At 41.7% G+C, this 12,337-nt stretch overlaps 1 protein-coding gene across 2 annotated transcripts in view; it reads right to left on the bottom strand.

The window, feature by feature from the left end:
* The window catches only part of grk3 (G protein-coupled receptor kinase 3), a 77,934-nt gene that overhangs the window by 60,779 nt on the left and 4,818 nt on the right, over nt 1–12,337 (bottom strand). The gene's annotated exons all lie outside the window — the stretch shown is intronic.

Below are 12,337 nucleotides of genomic sequence, written 5' to 3'. Positions count from 1 at the left end.
CTACAAAGGCACTTCCATCAAACATTTGCATGAATTACAGTATACATGCCATAAGACAGCCACACACACACCCAAGCTACGACTACAACTAAACGACTTCATGCCCAACTGAAAAAAGGGGTGCTATGCAAGCTACTAGAGCAGGGCGATATGGCAAAAAATATTTATCACGATATATATTTGAAAATTTGCGATAATTGATGCGAGACAAAATACAACTCCACAACATTACTAGCGCAAAAAGACAACCTTCCATTTATTTTCACTTAAACAAGAAGCTGGTTTTTATGTACATTAAAGCTTTATAAAAATGTAACAGTGCAAATGCAAATTCCTTGCTGAAAGTTTAACCAAAAGGCATTTCCAGTAGAAATGTGCTGACATATCCTGAGCATAACCATGTATAATATCCACTGAAGTTAAAAAGAGGTGCTTTGCAACATTAAACTGCAGTGTGCAGTACGCATTTTTCGGACCATAAGGTACACGGGATTATAAGGCACATTAAGCGAAACAAAGCAGTCAGATAAATCAAACTTTATTAAACTCATTCTTCTTGCTTCTTCCACTTCTGTACCATTGATTCATTAATGGTGAATTCTCTGGCAGCTGCTCTATTCCCATGTTGTTGCAGTATATTAATGACTAACCTCGTATTGTGGATGGATTATCTCAGTTGTTCTCCTGACTGAAGTTTGGTCCGTTTACAGCATCCTGCCATGCGATTGCATTTGTCTCTAACTATCAGGAACTTTAACGTTAACTTTTATAAGTGGAAAAGTGTTAGTGTTCGTCCTCCAGCTTCACTGTTTATGTTATGCTAAATGTCGCTAGCGATCAGGTAGCACATCATTATATACCAGCTAGCCCAACTTCAGTAACCCTACAAACGTCACTGCTGTTTAGTTTCCTGTCTTCATTTATGTTGGAAGTGATAGCAGAGCTGTACGTTTGATTTTTTTCAGAAATCTCTCAGTCTGAACATGCTATATCATGCTTAGGTAACTAGCGAGCTAACTTCCGATAGCTTCCTGCTAACTTCTAACTCCGTTAAATGTAATAACTTTTGTTTTCATGGATGCCTGGAAGTTAAACTTTATAGTTACACCTGGTAAAGCAGCAATGCTGATCGTTTTATTAAAGATGAAAGAATTGAGACAGTTTTTAACTCTAAGTGATGCTGCAGTGTTGTTTGACCTGAAGCGACGGAGTTTAGGACCCAGATTACTCCCAGATTTAAGAGCATCTTAGTCCGACAAATATGACAATAACAACGGCCGCTTGCATGTTCTGCAAAAAAATGTGCTTTGTTGTGTATCTGACGGACAAACACCAAACCAGTTCCACATCACGGAAGTTTCACCATTTTTACAAACCAATTCTGGTTCATCTGTTTCACTCAACAATCGGCCATGTGCGTATGAAAACAAAGGCACTGCGCATGCGCGTTTTACTCCCATTCTATCGCGATATTTCATTTTCCTATCGTTGCCTAACATTATACCGGTATTACCGTGAACGGTATAATATGGCCCAGCCCTACAAGCTACAATTCAATTATATTTATATAGCACCAAATCACAACAACAGTCGCCTCAAGGCGCTTTATATTGTAAGGTAGACCTTACAATAATACATTCAGAGAAAAAAACCCAACAATCATATGACCCCCTATGAGCAAGCACTTCGGCGACAGTGGGAAATAAAATCTCCCTTTTAACGGGAAGAAACGTCCAGCAGAACCAGGCTCAGGGAGGGGCGGGGCCATCTGCTGCGACCAGAGAAAGAAAACAGGATGAAGGACATGCTGTGGAATAGAGCCAGAAATTAATAACAAGTGTGATTCAGCAGAGGTCTATTAACACATGTTGAGTGAGAAAGGTGACTGAAAAGGAAATACTCACTGCATACAGACTTCCCAGGTCTTATTCCCACACAACTTTATCTAGTTATGTGGTAGAGCAACTTAAAAAGGCAAAAACTACAGCAGGCTGAACCCTGAATAAACCAGCACAGTAGCAGTTTCTCCCCATGGAGGATTACTCTGAAAATACAAAAACAGAACCTATCTGGACCAGAGAGTGGAAACACTAACAGGCCACAGTAAGTCAGACACCAACAACAAGACCAAGGTATACACAAATTTTGTTCAACGTTGCATCACACCCAATATGGTGGACAACTCTCAGGCAACGTGAGCATGACATTATGTGAGAAACATGCTGTAACGGCCAGAGCTGAGATGGTAAAATTAGCCAGCAGCCCAGTGCTCTGCATCCTGGGCTTGTTTGGGCTGATTTTCATGGGAAAGTGGGAATGAACATCAACTGCAGCCACAGCAACAGGAACAAGAACCTAGGAAGTAGACACTTCCTCTTTTAGAGGTTTGTGTGCCCCACTGAATCATTAGCAGCTGACTCTGGATTATTCGCGCTAAACTGCACCACATAAAAGCAGCTGGTAATATTTACTGTACAAGTCATGAATTATTGGACAGTAAACACTGAAAATGCTGTGTGTGGGGTGGAGTGGGGGGGAGGGGGGAGGAGACTGCTACACTGTATCTAGTTAGTGAGGTTAGCATTGAGTTTGCTAATGAAACATAGTGTATTAAAATCAAATGAAGAGCATGTTGGAAGAAACCAAGCACATAATCTGCCTTTGACTGCTCAAGATTTGAAAGATCACCAACTGCAGTGACACATACAACACTGAGCAAACACACGTTTGTGGCGGAAAGATAAACCCTCAGAAGCACAGTCTCACAACACTGTCATGATGGTGTCACAGATGCATAGACATCGATGTGAACAGCTTTCATTGTTTTATACCAGTGCAGCCTCCAATAACAGCAGCAGCATTAGCTCACGGGAGCAGATGACCGGAGCAGATCAGAAAACAAAGCCTCCCAGTGTAGAAATGCAGTGTGACTGACAGTGACTGTGGGCAAAAAGACAGAAATAAAGCAGTATTATTTACAGGCATCCCCATGACACTGACAATCTGTGAGTGGCATGGTGTCAGAAGGGTATGAATGTAGCATTAACGCTTGTAGGCACTACCTTCACTTATTGTGCGTCTTTATCTGCTTTGTCCACAGTCTCAACAGTCCCCACACATTTCTGAGGAGGACCGTGGCTGCAAGAGGTGGTGTTCAAAAGTCTAGCATTGCACTGGGCAGGTATCGGAATAATAATACATCCTATTTCTCCATCTTTAAGCATGATAACCAGCCGGTGGGACCAGTACATCCAGGTACTGAGGATCAACCAATGAGCCACAAAGCAGAGATACTAAAAACCCGGGACACTTTTAGGTTTTTAGATGACCTATAACAATGATGGATGCAGCTGACAGAAGACAACTGATATCAGCTTAAACACACATCTCCTCCAGTCTTGTGTCAGTGTGTCGCCACGACCTCACCTCACACAACTTTTTTGGAATTAGAGGCGAGATAAACAAGTGTCTACATTACACTCCAATTTCTTTTTTTCCAAGTCAGTACAGCAGACAGAAATATCACCTGATTTCTCACTGATGATGATTGATCGATCACCCGTACGCATCGAGATGCATCCGTGTTGCAAGTGTCGGGCGTGTTTACAGGTTGAATATGCCCCTGCTGTAAGGAAGCTTTCATTTCTTATGAATCTCAGAACTTAAGACCTCAAAGAGGAAATTAGACAAACATCACCTTAACTGGCAAGCTGTCACCACTCACCCTGACCATCATCAATCTCAGCACCCACTAGCACAACCATTACAACACAATTCAACAAAATCTTCTGCTGCCTCCTCTGCGACCTTCATCAAAGCCACTCAACGGTGATTTCTGCAGCGACAAAGTAGCGCCCTGGAGGCAGAGACCCTCCCAATGTTAGGTGACCTGATTCTTTACCTCGCTACACCCCCTGACTGCATTTCACTGCAGAAAAAACAGGTTTGGTACACACTTGCTATTACATTGAAGCTCAGCCTGTACTAAGCAGAAGTGATGCTAGTCGCAGTAACAAGCTGCAGGTGGGTAAAGGGGTTACAAAACCAACATGTGTGAGGTCTGACTTTCAGCTCTGCATTAAAAAGGTCACACACAGGAAAGGATTCTGAAATAGGTTAAGTCTGATCATGTCTCTGCATTTGCTTTGGCCCCGTTTGGCGGTGGGTCAGTGCCAGTGTAAGAGGCACAAACGGCCGGCTTTCATTAGCTGTTAATCTGCACTCTGACGCTATAACAACACTGTGCTGGTGACCATTCCAGGCTCCAGGAAGTATGCACATGTGTAAATATTTAACATATTAACAGCTTGTCACTAGCATTTCTGTAGCCGGCTGTGTGGGCATGTAATTGAACTGTGCTGATAACATACTGCACAGTGCCAAGGTTCTGACCCAACTCAAACCTGCTTCAGACATTTTCAGCCCATGTCTATAGTTCTCACGCTGTGGGAGAGCAACAACTAACATTTTATTTGCTCTGTCAATATTTCTCAAGAAAGCTTAGTTTATACCTGACAATACAAATAGGACCTGAGTAGGTGGAAGGAACACTTGTTTCAGCTCATTTGAGCCTGCAGACATGTAATTACTGTCTTTAACAGGAAAACTCACTTTGCCAAAACTTGTTTTTCTGGCTGCTGCTCAGCCTCAAGTGGATTCAGAGGGGGCAAAGACAGCCACTTATAAGAAAACCTGAGCAATTTTCAGATCTGCAATCATTCTCGATTAATTCACACTGGAAAAAGTGGTTTTACTTTATAACTGGATAGAAATGGTCCATTAAATGCTGTATTAAATAGCAATATCTCAGTGCTGTCTGAAAAGCAAAAATATTAACAATGGCACTTTCAGGATTAAGAGCTTATGGGATTCTTGCACAATTTACTGTTTGGCTCAACAACAGATTTTAATGACATCTCAATGCAGAGTACAAACTGCAAAATTAAAAAACTGATCTGCAACGACTGGGTAGCACAGTTGAAATGATGCATCTATCAGTGAAAAAAAAAAAATCACTGGCTGCAGGAGCCTGGCAGAGGGGTCGTAAGTCATCATGACTATAGCAGGGCGATGTGACCAAAAATATTTATCACGATATACATTTGAAAATTTGCCATAACTGACGATATAATTGACACTAGACAAAATACTTTACAACTCAACAACTTTATTAGTGCAAACGCCCGCCCCCCCCCCCCCCCCCCCCCAAAAAAAAACCCCAATGTATTTTCACTTAAACAAGCAGCTGTTTTTTTTTATGTGCATTAAAGTTGTATAGAAATTTAACAGTGCAAATGCAAATTCCGTGCTGACAGTTTAACCAAAAAGCATTTCCAGTGGAAATTGGCCGACATATCTTCAGCATAACCATGTACAATATCCACAAAACTTAAAAAGAGGTTATACACACACACAATATGGTAATATTATGTTGAAGCACAGTACATATCACTCCGCGAGGCTCCTGCCTACGATAGCCGTAATGCTCCGACAATCCATCAAGCAGTGCAGGTGCGTAGCTTAGCAAAGTCGTGCTAAAACATTTGACAGATTTTTAGCGCCGTGTACCACATAAAATCATTTCAAGGTCAGTAAACACAACCAGAATTCATACATAAGGCACACAGGATTATAAGGGGTACTATCCATTATCAGAAAAATCAAAGGATTGATTTTAAGTGTGCCGTATTTTCCAAAAAACACGGTAATAACGACGGCCCGCTAGCATGCTCTACCAAAAATAGTACTTTGTTGTGTATCTGACGGACGAAAGCTAAACCAGTTCCACACTGAAGTTGCAGAATTTTTACAAACCAATTCTGGTTCATCTGTTTCATTTAACGATCCGCTTTCGCCCTTCTCATTCTCCGTCGCCGCCATGCTTTTTCCGCCATGTGCGTATGAAAACAAAGGCACTGCGCATTTTACCCGTATTCTATCGCGATATTTAATTTTCTTATCGTTGCCCAACATTATACCGGTATTACCGTGAACGGTATGAAATGACCCAGCCCTAATCATGACTCAAGCGTGACAAAGACATCAAAGACATGCTCCCTATTTTTGAAACAGCAGCAGGTGGAGAACTGGTCCATGTGGCAAAGCATGCTCAACTGGGCTGCAAAGAACAACACAGACTACTGACCATAGAGGCAGTCTCACCAGAGACCAACAATGACACACAGGATGGATTTTATTCATATGAAAACTGTTAAAGATTCCACTTATAGGTCTGATTCCTTATTGACTCAGCAGGAATCCTCCAAATGTCAGCATTAGTGCAGATGTTTTGGGGTTTGGGTTGGGTCCACAAACAGTATGTATGCAACTCCGACCTGCCTGCATGACACTAACATTAGGCTAACAAAATATTTCTTCTCAGTAACAACCACAATGCTCAGCTGGGAAACAGTGGGGCTCATGCAGTGTTATCAAATATGAGCTTTTCATTTAGACTCATACTGTGTTAGCAAGGATGCTTCGGCATATTGACGTCTTTTTATACTGAAAAGGAAAACAGTGACATGTACTAACACTGCTGTCCAGTGTAAAACTGAGCCCGTCTTTGCTCCGCTCCCTGCTGCATGTTCCCAGCAGCACAGACCATGGGAAAAACAACATAAATAAGATCAGAGGGACGGGATTCTGAATGACGTGCTGGTCTATCGTTTGACTATACAACAATGACCAGCATGCACCACTGCAAAAATATAAAAATGTTAAATAAGTGTGTTTTTCCCTTCATATTTAATATTTCACGTCTGCACACATGCACAGACACCACCCTGAACTCTGTGTCTCATAGAGAGAAGGCAGTTGTTTTTTGTACTTTAGCTGGAGACAGGAATTGGAAGATGTGATTGGCTGAGGGCCGTTACTGGTGAGGCCAGCTCTGGCTAAGACTCGGTCAGCATTAACTTGATCTCTGTAACATAACAGCAGGTCATCCTGTCGCCATCCCCCACACTTTTCTTCTCAGCTGCCGCCAGTGTTGCCGTCAAAGTCTCGCCTCACTGCCAGAGGACTCAGCGTGGCCCGCTGAGAATGTGGCAGCACCATGCTATCTCCAAAGTGCCACATTTAAGTGCAACCTTCCGGCCTCTGCAAGTATGCTGCAGGAAGCTTCACACATGCACGACTGTTACAGCTGTGCATGTATTACTGGTTGCCCATTCCCACGCATGCACGCACTTTTAATCAAGTTCTGCTTTTTTTTTTTTTTTTTTAAAAACAGAAAAGCCTGTCTCTTTTACTTGCCCTTCACATTTGTCATGATTCATTCCATTCAACATTCCTCTGAAAACATTCAACATACGCACAATCACACTCCAACACATAGACAATACCTGGGCTTCTGTGTATAAAACATTTTGACTCCCGCAGAAAGGAACATCCCCAGCACTGTAGTACAACTGAGGAGAATATTAGTTGGGTTGTTCGTGAACAAGACACTCTCACGACTCGTTGAGTAACGCCACTGACGTCTGACGACGTCACATTTTAGTACCCGTTCGGATCGCTTGGAACCCCGGTCGAGCAGGTACTATTTTAATACCTAGTACCAGGTACTAGGACCTAATGGAAAAGCCTAAAAACCGTGGCGAACCATGGCGATTCAATCCAAGATGGTACTAATGGAAATGGGGCTTCTGAGTCACTGAAGCAGACCCCTTCATGGTGTGTGCTGTTGGTGCCTGTTTGAGTGTTTCTAAGGGCTCATCTGAGATAAGTCATGCTTGCTGTTTGGTACAGACCATCCAACAAGTTGTGCTACAGTATTGCCAGGTCACATTTCTCCATTTTATTAGTTTTGCACTTGCATTAATTAGAAGATGTGTGTCTATAAATCTCCTACTCAGTTTCTGCATGCAGCTGCGAACATGATCCTAATGAGCTCACTTCTGGCTCCAAAGAACCATAATGGCTGCAGCTGAAAGAAGCTTCAGAAAGTGTGTGATGCCACAAACACTCTGTCCAGCTCTTATGCTCTCTATAGTGCACGTGTACACACAAACAAGTACTGGCTGTATGTAATGGTGCAGACAGGAAATTAAAAACTAGGAACTAAACAAAAGATAAATGTATAAATGAAGGAACAAACTAGTTTTAAAAGGCATATTAGATTAGCAATCTACATTTGATCACTATCCTCTAGCTTGTTGTTCAGTGACACAACCCAAGCCTGCAGTCACAGACTCTACCAGGTATGTGGTAGATAGGAGGAAGGGCTGGAAACACTATGACCTACAGGCACATCCAATGGTCTCACCACTTTTTGAGGAAATGCAGTAATCGAGGATGCACATGAAGCATGTGGGTGAGACACAGATACAGCCCTGTTAGTAAAGTCCAAGTTTATATCACTGAATTTTGTCAAGATAGCATTCTGTGTGAGGCTACATAATAGTCTGATCCTTTATTATTTCCAACTCCCATTAACTTTGTCAAATGGGAGATATAAATGAGTGTATTCAAGCTGACTTCATGAGCACTTCAGGAAATAAGCAGTGCATCTGCAGGTCCACTTAAATACAAACCAGCGCTCTTCATCACAAACTTGTTTGTGTTTACAGTTATAATTCATGCAGTTGTATTGGACAGCTTATTCTCTTAATGTCCTCACTGACATGTTGGAGGCACATTTTCAGCCTGGCTTCACTGACTGGTTTACTCATCAGCTGTGTTACACTGCTTTCACAGGTCCATTAGCTGAACCTTTTATCTCTGCGGCTCCTTTATGTTAATGTGTAATGTAATAAATAATAAAGCTCATATCTAGCACAGAAGCATTTGATAAACCACTCTCACAAAAACATTACACTAATGATCGATTGTGTGGTTTGTTTCCTCATACAGAAACGCCTCCGCTTGTTACAGGATTCAACCTGGTGTGGTCTTTACATGGAGCAGAGCTGCCAATCCTTGGATTAACTTGCAGCCTCCATGTTTCCCTGAAGACTAAATGTCTAATGAGTGAACTCAATTAGCCCGGCATACAGTTTCACTGGTAAGTCTACACTGAGTGCTAAAGCTTTGCTCTGTTTGTGGAGACGAGCACAAAGGTCATCCACTCTAACAGAGTGCTCCTGTGCAACCGCAGAGCAGTTCAGTTCTGATCAATAACATACCAGCACCTGGGTTTGCCATTTCATTTTTCTAAGAATCTCTACAGCTCCTCCTAATACAGATTTGCAGATTTGAAAAAAAAGCAGCTAATGGTCATCCAATCAAGTAAGGGTCTGCAATTTAGAAACAGCACCACGGCTCTCCAGCTGCTGGAAAATCAGCATGTTTATGGAACCCAGTGTTCAAGTGATTTTAATCCCAGCAAAAATGGTTGCTGACGATTTGATTTTATTATGTGTATACACCGCACCACACTGTTTTAGTAATATACTCAGCTCAGTGCTTGGTCTCGCACACACAAATATCAATTTGGAACTCATCAGCGCATGTCAGCTGTTGCGTCATCTATCATCAGTGGGGTGGATGCTGGGGGCTGTCAGTTTAAAGATTCCTTTTCACTCCCAGGTGAGATTGAAGATATAGGCTTAATTATGGCCAAATATTATTTTCTGCCACAAGGTGATCAGGACAACTGCAGACTAATTTACAACAGTGAATACATTTGAAAATAATAATATAGGTACATCCCAATACAGGTCTATATATGATCATTTCATAGTCCCTGTGGATGCAATGTTATGTTCTCCATTTGCATTTCTTTAATGTGTCAATGTACGCCACCCATATGTAACCCAACATCACCAAAATTTATATGTGACAGCATTTTGTTCGACTCATGCCTAAATACAGAATGAAGAATCGGAAAAAGCGTCACATCTCTACGAGGTAAATGAAGTAAAATCTCAGTAAAAATCTGACCACTCAAAACCTTATGTGCTACAAAAATACACAAATATGGAAAATTTATTCTTTGGTGAGATCCAAATACATAGAAATTAAATCCAGGAAAAAAATGCAGAGCGAGAACTGTGAGCTGTTCCAGGCTAAGTGAGGGGAGAGGAGACATCACACTTCGTTCACCTGTGAGACACAGGACTCGGTTGAGAAGCCACCAAACCAAGGACTGATGCTAAATGGCCACTGAGCCAGCCAAACAGAAAACACAGAGGTCCAAGGGAAGCTGCAACACAGCAGCTAATATTTATCTTAAAACAAGAATTGCCATGTGGTAGCAAACTTAGCGCCATGTGTGGCAGTTATTTGGGCATTTATTTAGAAATTCCGTATGAATGAATGAATGGGGGGTGTCATTCATAACAAAGACTGTACTCCACAATTACCAGTCATGTCTGAGATTACAACTGCAGTACTGTGCTGTAAATATGCTTGAAACACAGGTTATACTTTTGTGCACGCCAATAATTGCACACCATACAGAAACATGGAAAAGCTTCAGAATGAAAAATCAACACAAAAAGTAACTGTTTCAAGACAAACTCAAAAATCCAGTTAACTGACCAGACCTACACTACATGCTGCACACATGATCACTAAGTCCTGTGTTTGCTTTGTGTTTCCACTCCCAACAAACTGCAGCAGCTTTCACATTACCACACCAGGAGAACCAAACCAAACAGGCAAACGCACCAGTTGTTTGGACAATACCACAAAGGTTAATCACAAAAAACACTTTAACCAACGCACAAACCAATGTTTGAATGAATCACCGCAAATACACAGCTGGCTAAGACCTTTTCTGAGTCTGACTGCTGAGCGGCTCTTTTGGAGGAGGAAAGCTGCCATGTCTGCCATGAACTGACTCAGTGCTGTGTTTCTCTCTGATCCACGTACTGAGGACTGGGTATTCTCTCCAGCTGATGTATGGATGTCCAAATATACCTGTGGCCTGGCTAGGTAAAGTCTTTGTATTGGAGACGCACTTACTGTTGTAGTGGTACATGTTAGTGTTCTTGTATCATCACTGACAGCTGCCACACAGCAGTCCACAAGCAATTAGCCAATCTGCTGCTATAAAATATAAGTGTGATATTATCTAAAAGCCCTAAACAGATTTAGTCCTCTGCAAGGTATTGTCTCAATTATTAAACAATGTTCAAAGCAAAGGCTGGAACACACATTAAAATAAAGCAAAAGCCTATGTTTTAAAATCTGTGACAGCCACAAAAAAGGGCCAAAAGTTTAGTAACTGGCGCACGTGTATGTGCTACTGCAAGACTGCAGTTTGCTCTCTTTGGCTCTGTTGTGTATATTTGTTCATGTTCTCTGAAAGTGCTTCAGATTTAGCTCTCTGGACCAGAATACAGTTACTATCAGCTTGAACTTTAAGCACCATGAGAGAACTGTTATTTTGATTTGGTGTTTTCTAAAATAAATTGGACACAAATTATTTCGCAACTGAACTATTTTGTTCTGGGGGAAAAATAAAATTGGACAAAATTTGCAGCCAAATGATGCCAGTTCTGATCTTTGGGTTTACATTGTTTTTAATTCTCCTTCACTGCCAATGAAACAAAGAGCGTTTCACAGTTACTGATTTCCACAAACACGGTCTCTGAATCGCCCTCTACTCAATCGTGTACATTTAGAGAAGATAGAATGAGCATAAATAACACCCAGATAACTTTTTTCATCTGCCCTTTTTAGCCACACCATCACATACACAGAGTTAGTGCAGGGTTGGGTGCTTAAGGGCCATGAATCTCCAAGTCATAATTATTGTGTTATTCTGTGACTGAATGCTCAATGTAATGGAATAACGGTTAAGACGAGCTTCAGGTTCTGCGAGTTACTTTTAATACCACACTGGAATGAACTGAAAACAACAGCACATCAACTTTCTTACAACCTTTTACAACAGTGATGCTTCAGAAACAACATGAAGCTCCTGATTCACTGATTTAGGTTTGTTACAAATAATGAAAGTGCTTTAATTTGAGCCCATTTCAGAAGCACTGACAAGCTGACTGTTAGAGGAAATCACCGGCCACTGCTGCCAGACCTGTCAGAGGTGGGAACTCTCTGCAGAGCGTCAGAGCCTTTGTTTGTGCACTGAAGGTGTCTAAAGTCTGCCAAGAGGGCGGGGCCCTCCTGCTGTTATGGCATGTAAATACATCAATGAGTTACAGGGAGCAAGGACTGATTTTTGACCTAATTCACTCTACATGAACAACGATCAAGGCACACGCATTCAATTGGTTATCAGAGAATATGCTTTCCTGTAATCATTTCAGCTGGAAAAAAATTAGCAGCACGTATTCAAGTGTCTTTCTGCTGGGCTGCCAGATTAACAAAGATAAAGTACCAGCAGAGCAACATTATTGGACACACAAATTCAAAATTATGCTTTTTT

The sequence above is a fragment of the Maylandia zebra genome, linkage group LG7 (genome assembly GCF_041146795.1).
Source record: "Maylandia zebra isolate NMK-2024a linkage group LG7, Mzebra_GT3a, whole genome shotgun sequence".
NCBI classification, from domain to species: domain Eukaryota; kingdom Metazoa; phylum Chordata; class Actinopteri; order Cichliformes; family Cichlidae; genus Maylandia; species Maylandia zebra.
Note: the sequence above shows the minus strand (reverse complement) of the source record. Positions and strands in the feature narration are given on the sequence as shown.